Genomic DNA, 15,099 nt, shown 5'->3' on the forward strand with positions numbered 1-15,099 from the left:
TTGTTGTTTGATCACATACACACAAACACATACAAACACTCAAGTATTCTATATATATATATATATATATATATATATATATATATATATATATATATATATATATATATGTAAATATTCTATAAATACAATTATATATATTTATATATTTGTATATATATTATATAAATATAATTGTATATACTTATATATATATATATATATATATATATATATATATATATATATATATATATATATATATATATATATATATATATATATATATATAATAATGAGTAATAAAAGCCACTTGACTTTAATTATTTATTCCAAATGTCCCAAAGTGCAATAGAAAAACGTAAGTGCATATTGATGAATGAAAGCAAACTATAAAAAACTGTTATGTTCATTATACAAAGATGAAATGAAAAAATGGCTCAATACCTCAAAAATCTCTTCACCTACTTGCTTCAAACTAACCTACGCTGGAAGTCATGTTTACTATAATGCTATGCAAACGCCCAAGTTCGCGGTCGCTACGATTACAAAGAAATGGAACGCGGTGTTTGCAATGCAAACTTGCCCGCCATGATTTGTGTCCATTGCAAACAGACTCGTATGAACAGCTGATTTGGTTTTCATTACTTTAATCAGAAATTACACTAGGTTGAAAGAGCGTGATTTACAAGACCCTGACAAATAAGGAAAGGTAATTCTGTTTTGTGTACAGGAAAGCTTAGGTCTTTGCAAGATCTGACAAGTAAGGAAAAGATATTCTGTGTTTCTGTACAGGAAAACTTAGCTTTTTACAAGACCTGACAAATAAGGAAAGTTAAATTCTGTTTTCTGTATAGGAAAACTTAGCTTTTTACAAGACCTGACAAATAAGGAAAGGTAATTCTGATTTTCTGTATAGGAAAACTTAGCTTTTTACACGACCTGACAAATAAGGAAAGGTAATTCTGTTTTCTGTATAAGAAAACTTAGCTTTTACAGGACCTGACAAATAAGGAAAGTTAAATTCTGTTTTCTGTATAGGAAAACCTAGCTTTTTACAGGACCTGACAAATAAGGAAAGTTAAACCCTGTTTTCTGTATAAGAAAACTTAGCTTTTTACAGGACCTGACAAATAAGGAAAGTTAAATTCTGTTTTTCTGTATAGGAAAACTTAGCTTTTTACAGGACCTGACAAATAAGGAAAGTTAAACCCTGTTTTCTGTACAGGAAATACTAGCATACTGGATGATGAAAATATTTCTTGAAAGCTAGCTTCAGCTTAAAGCAAAATCTGGTACCTCTCAAACCAAGCGCACGAACAGCTATTTAAATCAATTTCCTTCAAGTGAAAGCAGGCTTACCTTACTGTATAGCTTTAGCTGAAAGCAAAGTCTGCTGGCTGTCACGTCAAGCACACGAAACAAGTGTTTAAGGCAACGTCTGTAATTTCCTTCAAGCGCAAGCAGGCATAACCTACATCTTCAACTGAAAGCAAAATCTGCTGGCTCTCAAATCAAGCACACGAAACAAGTGTTTAAGGCAATTTCTGTAATTTCCTTCAGGCGCAAGCAGGCATAACCTACATCTTCAACTGGAAGCAAAATCTGCTGGCTCTCAAATCGAGCATACAAAAAAGTGTTTAAGTCAATTTCTGTCACGTGAAAGCAGGCATACATCTATTACTCCAGATGAAAGCAAAATCTGCTGGCTCTCAAATCAAGAACACAAACAGGTACTCAAAAGACAAGTAAACATGAACCTAAGACAATCTACCACCGCCTCGAGAATCTTGAAACCACAATATCTACCAAAGTGTGGCTACAAATAGCATGAACACACTTGACAGAGAGGAATACTGTAAAATAATACGAAGTGAAATCACGATATCCAGCAAAGTGTGCCTGCAAACTGCATGAACACACTTGGCAAAACGGAACGCAATAAAATAAAACACGGAGTGAGCGTGTTCAGAAGTAATGCTCCCATGCGGGCGGGTGTCAGCAGATAATGATATGCAAGCCTAAATACCTAACAATTCTTTACTTCCGGCGCCATAGGGGTGGTTTTATATTATTATTATTATTATTATTATTATTATTATTATGTAGAAGCCTAAATAGCTACTCTTCCTTACTTCTGGCGCCATAGGCCTGGTTACATATTATTATTATTATTATTATTATTATTATTATTATTATTATTATTATTATGTACAAGCCTAAATACCTACAATTCTTTACTTCTGGAGCCATAAGGGTGGTTGTATATTATTATTATTATTATTATTATTATTATTATTATTATTATTATATACAAGCCTAAATAGCTGCTCTTCCTTACTGTGTTATAGGGTTGGTTGTATATCATTACTGTTATTATTATTATTATTATTATTATTATTATTATTATTATTATTATAATATACAACCCTAAATAGCTACCCTTCCTTACTGACTGTCAGAGGGTTGGTTGTATATTATTATTATTATTATTATTATTATTATTATTATTATTATTATTATTATTATATACAACCCTAAATAACTACCCTTCCTTACTGACTGTCAGAAGGTTGGTTGTATTATTATTATTATTATTATTATTATTATTATTATTATTATTATTATTATTATTATTATTATTATTATTATTCAGAAGATGAACCCTATTCATATGGAACAAGCCCACCACAGGGGCCACTGACTTAATATGCTTCCAAAGAATATGGTGTTCATTTGAAAGAAGTAACAGAAGGTAATAGGAAATACAGAAAAAGGAGATCAATTATAAAAAAATATATAATAAAAAATTAATAAATGAATAGAAAAAATTTGAGCAAATTATAAAATACGAAGAGAATTGCTTTCGGGTAGTAATGCACTGGGACAGTCTTCCTGAGTCTGTTGCGCAATTCGAACTTCAAAAGTTCAAGCGAAGATGCGACACATTAATACCTTAAAGAAATTCTCATTTATTCTAATAATTTACTGACATTTTTATCTAATTATTTATTAATTTGTTAATTTATTCGTTTTCCTTTTCTAATAATCTCTTTTTTTTCTGTATTTCATATTATCTTTCGTTCCTTCTTTCAATGAAAACCAAATTCTCTGGGAGTTTGAATTTAAAGTCAATGGTCCCTGTAGACTTGTTCCATATGAATAGGGTTCATCTCCTGAATAATAATAATAATAATAATAATAATAATAATAATACACACACAATAATAATCTAGGTGGACTGCCAGTCGTGATATTGGCTTTACAAACGCTACAGCCTAATGTTGATCATCATGAAACGATCAACGATTTAGGTATATTCCGTTTTTAAACTCCGCTGGGACTCTGCTGGTCTAAGCATTGAATTCGTTGTCTGGTATGTAACCGATAGTCGATTGCAGTGGGTTGCAACCAGGGGTGGGGGGGGGAAGGAGAAGGTATTGGACGAGCAACCAAGTTCCGAAATATTTGTTGGGATGTGAAGGATAATATATATATATATATATATATATATATATATATATATATATATATATATATATATATATATATATATATATATATATATATATATACATATACATATATATATATTCAAACCAACATACTTCAAGTATGGTAATGAACACATATACATGTAACATACACAACAAGATCTCAGATCCATTAATACATGTGCGTGCGTATGTGCGCAAACTAACACATCATACATATCTATGTGCATACATAAATACATATACATGGATACGTAATACATGAAATAATATTATCTAGACACGATAATATCAGTTCCAACTCTTCTCTTTAAATAAAAAAAAAGAAAATAAAAACAGATTTAAAAAGAGTCAGGTCAAACGAAGCGTGGTATCCGCTCGCTCTTATTTGCCCAGTCGACTCTCTCTCTCTCTCTCTCTCTCTCTCTCTCTCTCTCTCTCTCTCTCTCTCTTTATTAAGGCAGTAAAAGCACTGAGAATTTTTTTTTAACTGGGAGATTAAAGTTTACCAGTCCTTTCATTAACACTACAAGATGAAAGCGAGTAGACGCGTTCTCTCTCTCTCTCTCTCTCTCTCTCTCTCTCTCTCTCTCTCTCTCTCTCTCTCTCTCGCTGCTCAAAGTAAATGTTAAGACCTTTGCTGTTCATAAGTATTTTGACATTCAGGTTCTATACGAAATGACAGATGATTTTATTGACAAAAATACGCGTATTTATCAGCAATTTTTATATCAAAGCAACACTTATTTATGAGTAATGTCTTCAGCATTGGAAAAGGTTATTGTTGACGCTGTATTGAAGAAAATTATCGAAGGATTCACAGTAATATACGTAATGATGGCAGATGATTTTATTAACAAAAATACGAGTATTTAACAGCAATTTTTTTTATATCAAAGCAACACTTATTTATTAGCAATGTCTTCAGCAGTGGAAAAGGTTATTGCTGAATAATAAGCCTACTTATCAAGAGTTTTACATCAAAGCATCACCTGACGTCTTCGGCAACTGAAAGAGTTATTGCTGACGCTGCATTGAAGCAAATCATTAATAATTCGTGAGTGATATGAGTAAAGAAAGAAGCAAATGAAAGAGATAAGGCATATGAACTCATTATACGAGTACGAGGAACAGATTGGACGCGCTAAATAAATCCGTATTAAAATGAGCAGATATCGGATGAGCTAAATAGTAAAGTATATATTAAAATGACAAGAATTTGAATAAAATAAATATACATTACGACCATGACAATTCGCACTGGGACAACCGGATGTTACCCAAACGGGCCTGCAAATGGACTTGTTGTTCTCATTCCCGGGACATAATCGCATTCAAAATCATGGATTGCATAATGAAACAAGAGGAATTGCCCAGAAAACCAATGGTAGATGGCGAGACGGAAAGTAGAATTGGGGAACTGAAAATCACTTGGAGAAGGTGAGAAAGAATGTGGAGGAATTGAAAAACAAGTGGAACTGAAAATAAGTAAAGAATGCGGCCCGTGAAACCTTAACCACGGCCCGGTGGTAGTCTATCCTATATCGTTGCCAGAGGCACGATTATGGCTAACTTTAACCTTAAATAAAATAAAAATTATTGAGGCTAGAAGGCTGCAATTTGGTATGTTTGATGACTGGAGGGTGTTTGATCAACATACAATTTGCAGCCCTCTAGCCTCAGTAGTTTTTAAGATCTGAGGCGGACAGAAAAAAGCGCGAACGGACAGACATAGCCGGCACAATAGTTTTCTTTTACAGAAAACTAAAATTAAGTTCAACCAAATCAAAGAAGGATAATAAGGCATAAACATAAATAAAAAAAAATAAAATCTTTCTTTGATTGGATGAATGTAATTTTTGTTAAAGATGAGATAAAACGAATGAAAAAGAAACTAAAATAGAAATAAAAAAAAAATGACACAAATAAAAAATTAAGTTCAACCAAATCAAATGAAGTTAATAAGGCAAAACGTAAATAAAAATACAAAAAGACACTAATAAAAATCACGTTCCACCAATTCAGTGGAAGCTGACAATACAAAAACGAATATACAAAAAAAAAAAAAAAAACAAAAGACAATCACGTACCGTGTGGACAGCAAGCGAGACGAACTGGCGAGCTCGGTGATTAGACGCGATGAATATGAATTAGCATCACCAACTCGTGACTGTGACAAAGGCAGCGTTTGTTGCAATTTGCTGCCTTTGCAAAAGTGCCCGATCATGAGGTGTGAAAGAAGCAGCCTGTTTAGACAACTCTCTACTCCGTGTGCATGTAATAAGTTAGTGGATTTGTGAGGTATGGTCGAGACGTTGAACAATGAGAATCTTTCTTAGCGAATTATCATGACTCGTGTTTTGAATCTGAATATAATTCTCGTCTACTGAAGGCCACTTTTGATTAGAATGATGGTAAAAAAGGAACGCTTTTTGTGTAATTGTGCATGCGAATAATGGCTACAATTTTGTTTTTTAGAGGTCCCATTAAGTTTTAGTGTTGTGGACGGCTCATCTTTTTCGTTTAATAGAATTATTATGAAAAGAATTACGAAAAGTAAAGGTTGTTTGTACTAGATTTGCAAGCGCTGTTGCGTGGAAACTAAGAAAGATTTTAACAGGCATCCATTTTTGTTTGGTTAAATTTCAGATTTTAATTATGCGATCACAAGTTGTTTAATTTTAAACCTTGAATGTATTATAGTCGAATAACGGCCAAAAGTTCTAATTTTTTTATTGAAATATATGAAAATGGACGCTCTTTGTAGTAGATTTTAATGCATCAAGCGTTCTTAACTTTTTTTAACTTCAGATTTTGAATATAACTTCTCCTAATCAAGGCCACCATTTCTGCATTAGGATAAAATGTTGAGAAGAAAGTTTTTGAATTTTCTGATTAAAATAATGAAAAAGGAACGCTTTGTTATCTAACTTACCAAGTGTTCTTAACTATTTTTAACTTCAGACTTTGACTATAACTTCTCCGAATCAAGGCTAATTCGCATTATAACATCACGTCACCGACGCATCACGTCACGTCAAAGTACGTGAGAATTTCTTACATGGGATCAAGTGGACTTGTTCACACCATAACGCCACGTCACCACCAAGCACACGGCATCGACCGTCACATCACGACACGTTTCCTTGGAGAGAATATTTTGACGTGACGTGACGTGACGGTGCTTATGCAAGATTCTTAACGCTAATTCTGAGTCGCCGAATGGGATTGTGACGGATAGTGTGAATACAAGGAACAGCTGATGGGACGGTGACGTGATGGTATGATGTGAATCAGCTTTGAAACCAAATTAATGCATATAAATATTTTTTTTTTGCTTTTAGATTTAAATAATGAAAGGGAAAGTTTTTTATATATAAGATTTTAAGCCGCTGTTATGAGTTTGTAACTTTTTTTTTTAACTGCAGATTTTGAATATAAGTTTTCCGATTAAAGGCCCAAAACTTTAGGTTCAGAACGGAAAATAATGCAAATCAACTTTGTTTTTTGCTTTCTGACTATAATAATGAACAAGTAATTAATGTACCGAAATCTCTTCGGCGCAATCGAGTTTTCTGTACAGCCGCTACAGTGTATAATCAAGGCCAACGAGAACAGAACTATCTTTCGGTGGTCTCGGTATAACGCTGTATGAACCGCGGCCCACGAAACATTAACCACGGCCCGGTGGTGGCCTATCCTATTCGTTGCCAGAAGCCCGATTATGGCTAATTTTAACCTTAAATGAAATAAAAACTACTGAGGCTAGGGGGCTGCAATTTGGTATGTTTGATGATTGGAGGGTGGGTGATCAACATACCAGTTTGCAGCCCTCTAGCCTCAGAAGTTTTTAAGACCTGAGGGCGGACAGAAAAAGTGCGGACAGAAAAAGTGCGGACGGACAGGCAAAGCCATCTCAATAGTTTCCTTTTACAGAAAACTAAAAAAACGCACAAAAAACTTACCTCTTCCTTTGTTCGCAAGTTCCGGACGTCCGGAATGCGGAGTGATTGTAAATTTACGAAGTTTTGGCCGTCTCCGACCTTATAGCGCCCAGCCGTTGTTAATATTACTCACTATCATGTCCATCTCAGACCGGGGGATTTGCGTCACCTTATCACTTCATAACGGTAAAATTCCATTGAGCGAACTAAAAGAAATCTCTCGCTTATACTTTTCCAGTAACAAAAGCCCTCCCCGGGCGACAGACCGTCTCTCAGAGACGCAAAGAAAAGAGAGAAAAACTACGGCCGCGAAGATTTCGAGCGAACGGCATCAGTCAGTCACTTCTTCAGAAAGGTCATCGTCAACATCAACACGGCCGCATCGCTGCTCCGTCTCGAAACTTTCGAGACCTGGAGAGTTGTCTCTTTAACAATCCCCGAAAGAAGCAGAAGAAGCAGAAGTAGAAGAAGAAGAAGCAGAAGCAGCCGCAGCAACGACGTTGGGGGGGGGAACTGGAGACTGACAAAAATACGACTCTCGCCGGCGGAACTTTTCCCCGAAGGCGATTCGTGGTCGTCGTGACGCTCGTAATCTTTCCAGCGAGATGTGGCAGAGCAACGACACTTGTTGACTGCGACGCTCCGTGTGCAAGACTGGTCGGTGGTGGAGGTGAGGGAGGAAGAGGAGGAGGAGGAGGGGGCGGAGAAAGACAGCCCCCCCCTCTTTAGCGCTCCTTCCGACAACCTTCCTACTCAACCTCTCCCCCCTCCCTACCCTGATCTCAAAATCCTCCCCATCCCTCCCTCCTTCAGCTCCCTTCCTCCTCTACTATCTACCCCTTCATTCCTGGGCTGCTGGTTGGTCCCTGCTCTTGACTAAAACCAAAAGCTCTTCTTCCAGTTGAGTCTTTCCAGGCTTAACCCGCTCTTCCAGGTAATCCTTCCAGGCTTCCTGCGGTACTTCAAAGTGGCGGCATTTCGTTCCTTGTCGGTGGGATGTTTGATTGACAGGTGTAGAGTAATTTAGAGGGACGTATGAGTGAATTGTGAATTGTCAGGTGAGAGGTTATTTATATATATATTTATATATATACACATATATATGATTATATATATATATATATATATATATATATATATATATATATATATATATATATTTATATATATATATATATATATGTATATATATAAATTTTTTTTATAAAATATATAATAATTATGGAAGTTTCAGGGTGGATGACCTCGAGTTATGGAAAGAAGTTTTATGAACTGAATCAATCTATCCATAAGCTTTTATGTATAACTCCATGCATTCCTCTTTTCTTTTGTTCCTGTTTTCTAGAAATTCACTGCAATTCAATCAGGTGCCAAGACATTTCTTTGCTTATAGAGCCAAAAAAACTATTATTTACTAAGAGTATTGCAAGTAGCTGCCTTTGCAACAGAATGTTACAGATATACCCGTTCCTCTATTAGGACAAATTACCCTTAGGTTCCCACGCGAAATGCCGAGAAAAAAAGACATTCAAATCAATGTTATCAAGATACTAAAATTCACATAAAAAATGCCAAAAATAATGAAAAAACTCCATGCTGAAATATTAAGCTTCCGAGAAAGCCATTACACACAATTCTTCCCAGTGCAAGAATGTCAAGGACGCACTTCTATGAAACTGCTGGTTAGGTTCCAGCGGCCCTCGGTACCCTTCTAATTTTCCAGCATTGATATTTTCAATTATGCCTGATGTCACGTGGCACTGATGAACTTTGCCATAAGAAGTAGCAAATGATATGGTTCATAAGAGTTATTCTTCAAAGGGTATCTGTGACACAAATTTCTCAACTTACCGAATGTATGGCATTTGGTCCAATGTCCCCATTTCTTCATTTAGCTTCCAGCTCCCATTCTTTTCCAGGATTCTGGTACATCTGGAATAATTTAAAAAGGACAGTTGGATAATCCTCCCCATTTCTTCTTTTAGATTCCAGCTCTTGTACATTTCCAGGATTCTGGTACATCTGGAATAATTTAAAAAGGACAGTTGGATAATTCTCCCCATTTCTTCTTTTAGATTCCAGCTCTTGTACATTTCCAGGATTCTGGTACATCTGGGATAATTTAAAAAGGGAAGTTGGATAATCCTCCCCAGTTCTTCTTTTAGATTCCAGCTCCTATACTTTTCCAGGATTCTGGTAAATCTGGAATGATTTTAGAGAGGACAGATGGATAACTCTTTTATATAAACCACAAAGCAGTAATGGTCAACCAGATGACTGATGCAGCTTCAGTGCACAAAATAATGTTTTATGAAACAAAATCAACCCTGTGGGGACACATTCCCATTTGACCTTTGACCTCTAAGCATGAACTTGACCTAAGAGGCTTTGTTTTACAGAGACTTGAATTTCAGCATTTAAGACAATCAGAGGAAATCTTGTTTGACTAAAACTCAACAGGATTTGATTAAATCAAAAGAAACCCTGTTTACCGAGACTTCTTCCTTAGGAGATTCTGTCTACTGAGATTTCGTCCTTAGGAGACCCTGTTTACTGAGACCTCGTCCTTAGGAGATCCTGTTTACTGAGACCTCGTCCTTAGGAGAGCCTCTCTATTGAGACCTCGTCCTTAGGATACCCTGTTTACTGAGACTTCGCCCTTAGGAGACTCTGTTCACTGATTGTCCTTAAGAGACCCTGTTTACAGAGACTTCGTCCTTAGGAGATCCTGTTTGCTGAGACTTCGTCCTTAGGAGACCCTGTTGACTGAGACTTCGTCCTAGGAGATCCTGTTGACTGAGACTTCGTCCTTAGGAGATCCTGTTTACTGAGACCTCGTCCTTAGGAGATCCTGTTACGTTTAAACATCATACACAGAATTAAATAAACACAGATAAGACGTGATTCAGCAGATACTTCATCATGAAGAAAGTCAGTGGAAACCATTTTTTAAAACTCCACTTAGAAAAACTCAAAGGAACATTTAAAACTTCAATAAAATCTACAGTCCTTGACCTCCTAATCAGAAGGCCAAAGCCATTGTTTACCCTTTAGCTGAAATTCCATGAAATTCCAGGAATATCTTTGGTCTTCAAATAGAAACCATTTTTCTTTTTTTTTCTTATTTCTTCTAACCAAAATGTACGGCAGATACCCTGACTGACATTCAAGAGCTGAGGTCGAGGAAGAACTGGATATTGAAACTAGAAAAAGTTCAGAAGGAGCCTTGACTCATAACTTTATGATCATTGAGATCATTTGAGACGAGTTGAATAATTAAGAGACCTTGGCAGTCTTCTAACTATAGAAGACTGAACGTGGAATCTGAAGACTAGGCACCCTTTAGGTTGATGCTTAGATTAAATTTAAGAATCCTTAAGTAATTCAGTGTTCTTGACAATCTTCTAATCATAGAAGACTAAACGTGGAATCGTAAGACTAAGCACCCTGTACACTGATGCTTAGATGACCTGTATAATTGTACAAGGAGAGATTTAGGATTTTGCATAAGACTAAGCTCTCCTTATCTTGATGATGAGATTATTTGTGAGTTGTACAAGAAGAGGTGTAGAATGTTGGGCATGATAAATAAATTTACAGTGGCAAAGTAGTTATTAATAATTATTTTCTAACAATCAGACTCTTCATAAATCAGGCCTCAGTGAACCATAAAAAAGTCTGAAGTTCGAGCTGGTGGATATAGAATCAGTGATTCTCAAACTGGGTGCCGTGGCACCCTGGGGTGCCACAGACAGTGCCTAGGTGCCAAGACAAGATTATGAATTTTGTCTTAGCTAGATCATCTTAATGAGCATTTGTAAAAAAAAATGTTTGCAGAAGTCTTCATATAATTATCATCAGTGTGTCTACAGTAATTAGGTTGATCTAATTCTTCTACTATGCTCTTTGTTTGTACAGTATATTGCTGCATGTAAGGTGTGCTGATTTTGGTTTGAGTATGGATAATAATTTTATTCATTAAATAAGAAGTTAATTCATGCGGTACGGTGGGATGGTGAAGAAGGATGGCAATTGTCATGATTACATCGAAGATGTATTGCTATCACTAAAAAAAGATTGAGAACCAACCATAGATACTTTATGGGAGAACGTATGATTTGTTGTTTTATATAAACACAGGATTAATTAAAATATAAAAGCTAATAATTGAATATCAAATGAATGAATGTATGATAAGGCTGAGACTTAAAAATAATATTTTTAATCAAATATAAAACTGAGACATAAAAATAAAAAAACCTCAGTGAGCAAATAAACAATAATATTTTTAATCAAATATACAACTGAGACATAAGAAATTTAACCAAAATCTCAGTAAGAAAATCAACAAAATAATATTTTTAATCAAATATAAAACTGACACATAAGAATTTTACCAAAAAAAAAAAAAAACAAACTCAATAAGCAAATAAACATAATAATATTTCTAATCAAATATAAAGCTGAGACATAAAAATTTTAACCAAATGCAACTGTCATCAATATTTTCCTTTGGGAATAAGTCATTCACAAGCTAAAGTGAATTAGTTATTGCGAGATATCTGTGCTTTAATATTTGACGGTGTAAAAAATGTCACATTTGAAATAAGTATCAAAACTTTCAAATATAATATAATATAATATAATATAATATAATATAATATAATATAATGAGTTGATGTTGATTTTATTGGGTAATTAAGTAGTTAATACAATTTAATAATATAATATAATATAATATAATATAATATAAATGAGTTAATGTTGAGGATTTTCTGTGGGCAATTAAGTAGCTGATGGGATTATAAGTGAAATACTGTGGTGCAGAGGTGATATTGTGGTTTGCCTGGGTGTGTAAGGTAAATCTGTTTGCGGGAAAAGTTCCAATGGAATCGATGAGGGTAATAATTATTTTTAATTAATTTCTTTCAAGTGCTTTAAACTCTTTCCTCTTTCACACACACACATTTTATTATTTTATTATTTTTCCACTAGATTATATTATATTATTTTTCCACTGGATTATATTGTATCATATCATGTTATATTATTTTCCACTGAATTTTATTACATACCATATTATATTTCCACTAGGCTATATTATATCAAATCATATCATTTTTGATAATTAATTTCCACCCGCACATCTCATTCCTGAATTACTCCGACTTCCGGACGGAGAAGTGACACATGCCTAAACCCTAATGACCCAGGAAGCCGTAATTCAGAGATGTAATTAGCTCAGGGACTTATCCTAATGTCATGTTATGAACGCTAAGTCTTGCTGTGTCAGCCAGCATCGTTCAACTGTCCTCTTTGTTACCTCGCAGTTTTGTACAAAAAACGTTTCATTTGGTTATGTTGCATTCAAAAACGTTTCTGTACTGAGTTTTCTGGCAATTCTTAATTTGCGTTATTTGGTTCGAAACGACTAGGGCCGTTCAACCAACACTTTCTACGGTCAGTCACGAAACATTTCGAATTTTGCGTTCGAACTATTGCAGAAACCGGAGTCGTTCAACTTAACACTTTGCTACGTGGCAGTTTTCTGCCACAAAAACGTTATTTGCGTTCGGAACTCTTGCGAAACCGAGTCGTTCAAACTTAACACCTTGATTTTTCAGCCACGTTTCGATTTGATTATTTTTATGTCTGTTCAATAGTTGGCAGTTTTCCAGCCATGCATTGTTTGATTATTTTGCTACTGATCGTTCAACTTAACGATTGATTTATTCGGTGTGTTCTAAGACTATAACAGGCGTTCTATAAACTGCTACAGAAAGACACATTTTTATTTCTATTATTTTGTGTTTGAACTGTTGCTGAAAAGAGTTGCTACCATAACAGAGCATTACAATGAAATTGATAAAGTGGTCACTTGAGTTTAGTTTGCCCTAGCAGTGGCTGTAGTTCATTATTATTATTATTATTATTATTATTATTATTATTATTATTATTATTATTATTCAGAAGATGAACCCTATTTATATGGAACAAGCCAATAGGGGCCACTGACTTGAAATTCAAGCGAAAAGGTGAAAGTTGAATCCCAAACGTCAAAAAATAAACACAAGTAAAAAATGTGCCGAAGTTTCTTCGGCGCAATCGACTTTTCTGACAGTCGCTGCGGTGTATAATCAAGGCCACCGAATGTATATCTTTCGGTAGTCTCGGAATAAAGCTGTATGAGCCGCGTCCCATGAGATTTAACCACGGCCCAGTGGTGGCCTATCTATATCATTGCCCAGAAGCTTAATGATTGTGGCTACTTTAACCTAAATTATAAAATCTACTGAGGCTAGAGGTTGCAGTTTGGTATGTTTTTGATGATTGGAGGTGGATGATCACATACCAATTTGCAGCCCTCTGGCCTCAATAGTTTTTAAGATCTGAGGCGGATGAATAAAGTGCGGACGGACAGACAAAGCCATCACAATAGTTTTCTTTTACAGAAAACTAAAGATAAGAGAGATTTTGTGATGAATAAGCTGAAAAGCAATCAATCCGCTGCGAAATTACTCAGAAATCCATAACCATTTGAATTAAAATTTCACCGCGACACCAGAAAATCGCCCGATTACCGCAGTCGTACAGAACCTCAATATACCATCCGAATACCCCTCACATAAGAAAAAAAAAACCTTAGAGACATAAAACAAAATTAAATCAATCCAAGAAGAACTTGAAAAAACATCCCAACGCAACTTTCGGTTATTTGAAGTCCTTTAAAAAAAAATGAAAAAAAAAAAAACTGGCTCGTGAGCGATGTATTAACTGTCGTGGATATTACGGGACGAGTTCGAACCGGCTCAAAGCGAAGCAGTCCGGACCACATCTGAAAAATTCATTTGGTTTCGGACGCCGAAAGCGTAGTTTATGGGACATCACGGTATGCTCATTGTTTTGTGTATTGTATCAAAAGCTGCAGAGGTCTTTTCAACTCCTCGTGCGAGATTTTGCGCCGCGAGTGTGCCTATCTAATCTAGCTACTCCTAATATATATATATATATATATATATATATATATATATATATATATATATATATATATATATATATATATATATATATATGTGTTGGTATTAACTGTTATATTCAGTAAAGACATATTAATTATTATTATTATTATTATTATTATTATTATTATTATTATTATGCCGTTGATATCATATTTCTCCTTCTCAACCTTATTATTATTATTATTATTATTATTATTATTATTATTATTATTATTATTATTATTATTCAGAAGATAAACCCCTATTCATATGGAACAAGCCCACTGACTTGAAATTCAAGCTTCCAAGGAATATGGTGTTCATTGGACAGAGGTTACAGAAGATAATATGAAATACAGAAAGAATAAATCATTTGTTAGGAAAGAAAGAAAAAATAAACTAATAAATAAAAAAAATTAATAAATAAATAGGTAAAAATATAAATAAATGAAAAAAGCACACTTTCAAGGGGAACTGATTGATTAATATAGGAGCTTTCGAAAAACGAAAGCTAATCAAATGCTTATCGAAACCAGACCGAACCTCTGAGTTAATCGTAACCAGCATGACACTGCGAATCAGCTGAATCATTTCACGAATCAGCAAGAATCAGGGATAAAAAAACCAATCACTGTTACAGGTCGCAGCAATTCTGGGACCTGATTACGAGCGAAGCCTTACTAC

General features: G+C 34.7%; 1 protein-coding gene across 1 annotated transcript in view; it reads right to left on the reverse strand.

Moving 5' to 3' along the window:
• LOC136841381 (potassium channel subfamily K member 13-like) overlaps positions 1–8,073 on the reverse strand; it is a 127,078-nt gene extending 119,005 nt beyond the window's left edge. Inside the window, exon 1 of the mRNA XM_067108291.1 lies at positions 7,439–8,073. The gene's annotated coding sequence lies outside the window, so the exon portion shown is untranslated. The remainder of the gene's footprint in view (positions 1–7,438) is intronic.
• Positions 8,074–15,099: the final 7,026 nt, after the last annotated feature.

The sequence above is a fragment of the Macrobrachium rosenbergii genome, chromosome 9 (assembly GCF_040412425.1).
Source record: "Macrobrachium rosenbergii isolate ZJJX-2024 chromosome 9, ASM4041242v1, whole genome shotgun sequence".
Lineage (NCBI taxonomy): Eukaryota > Metazoa > Arthropoda > Malacostraca > Decapoda > Palaemonidae > Macrobrachium > Macrobrachium rosenbergii.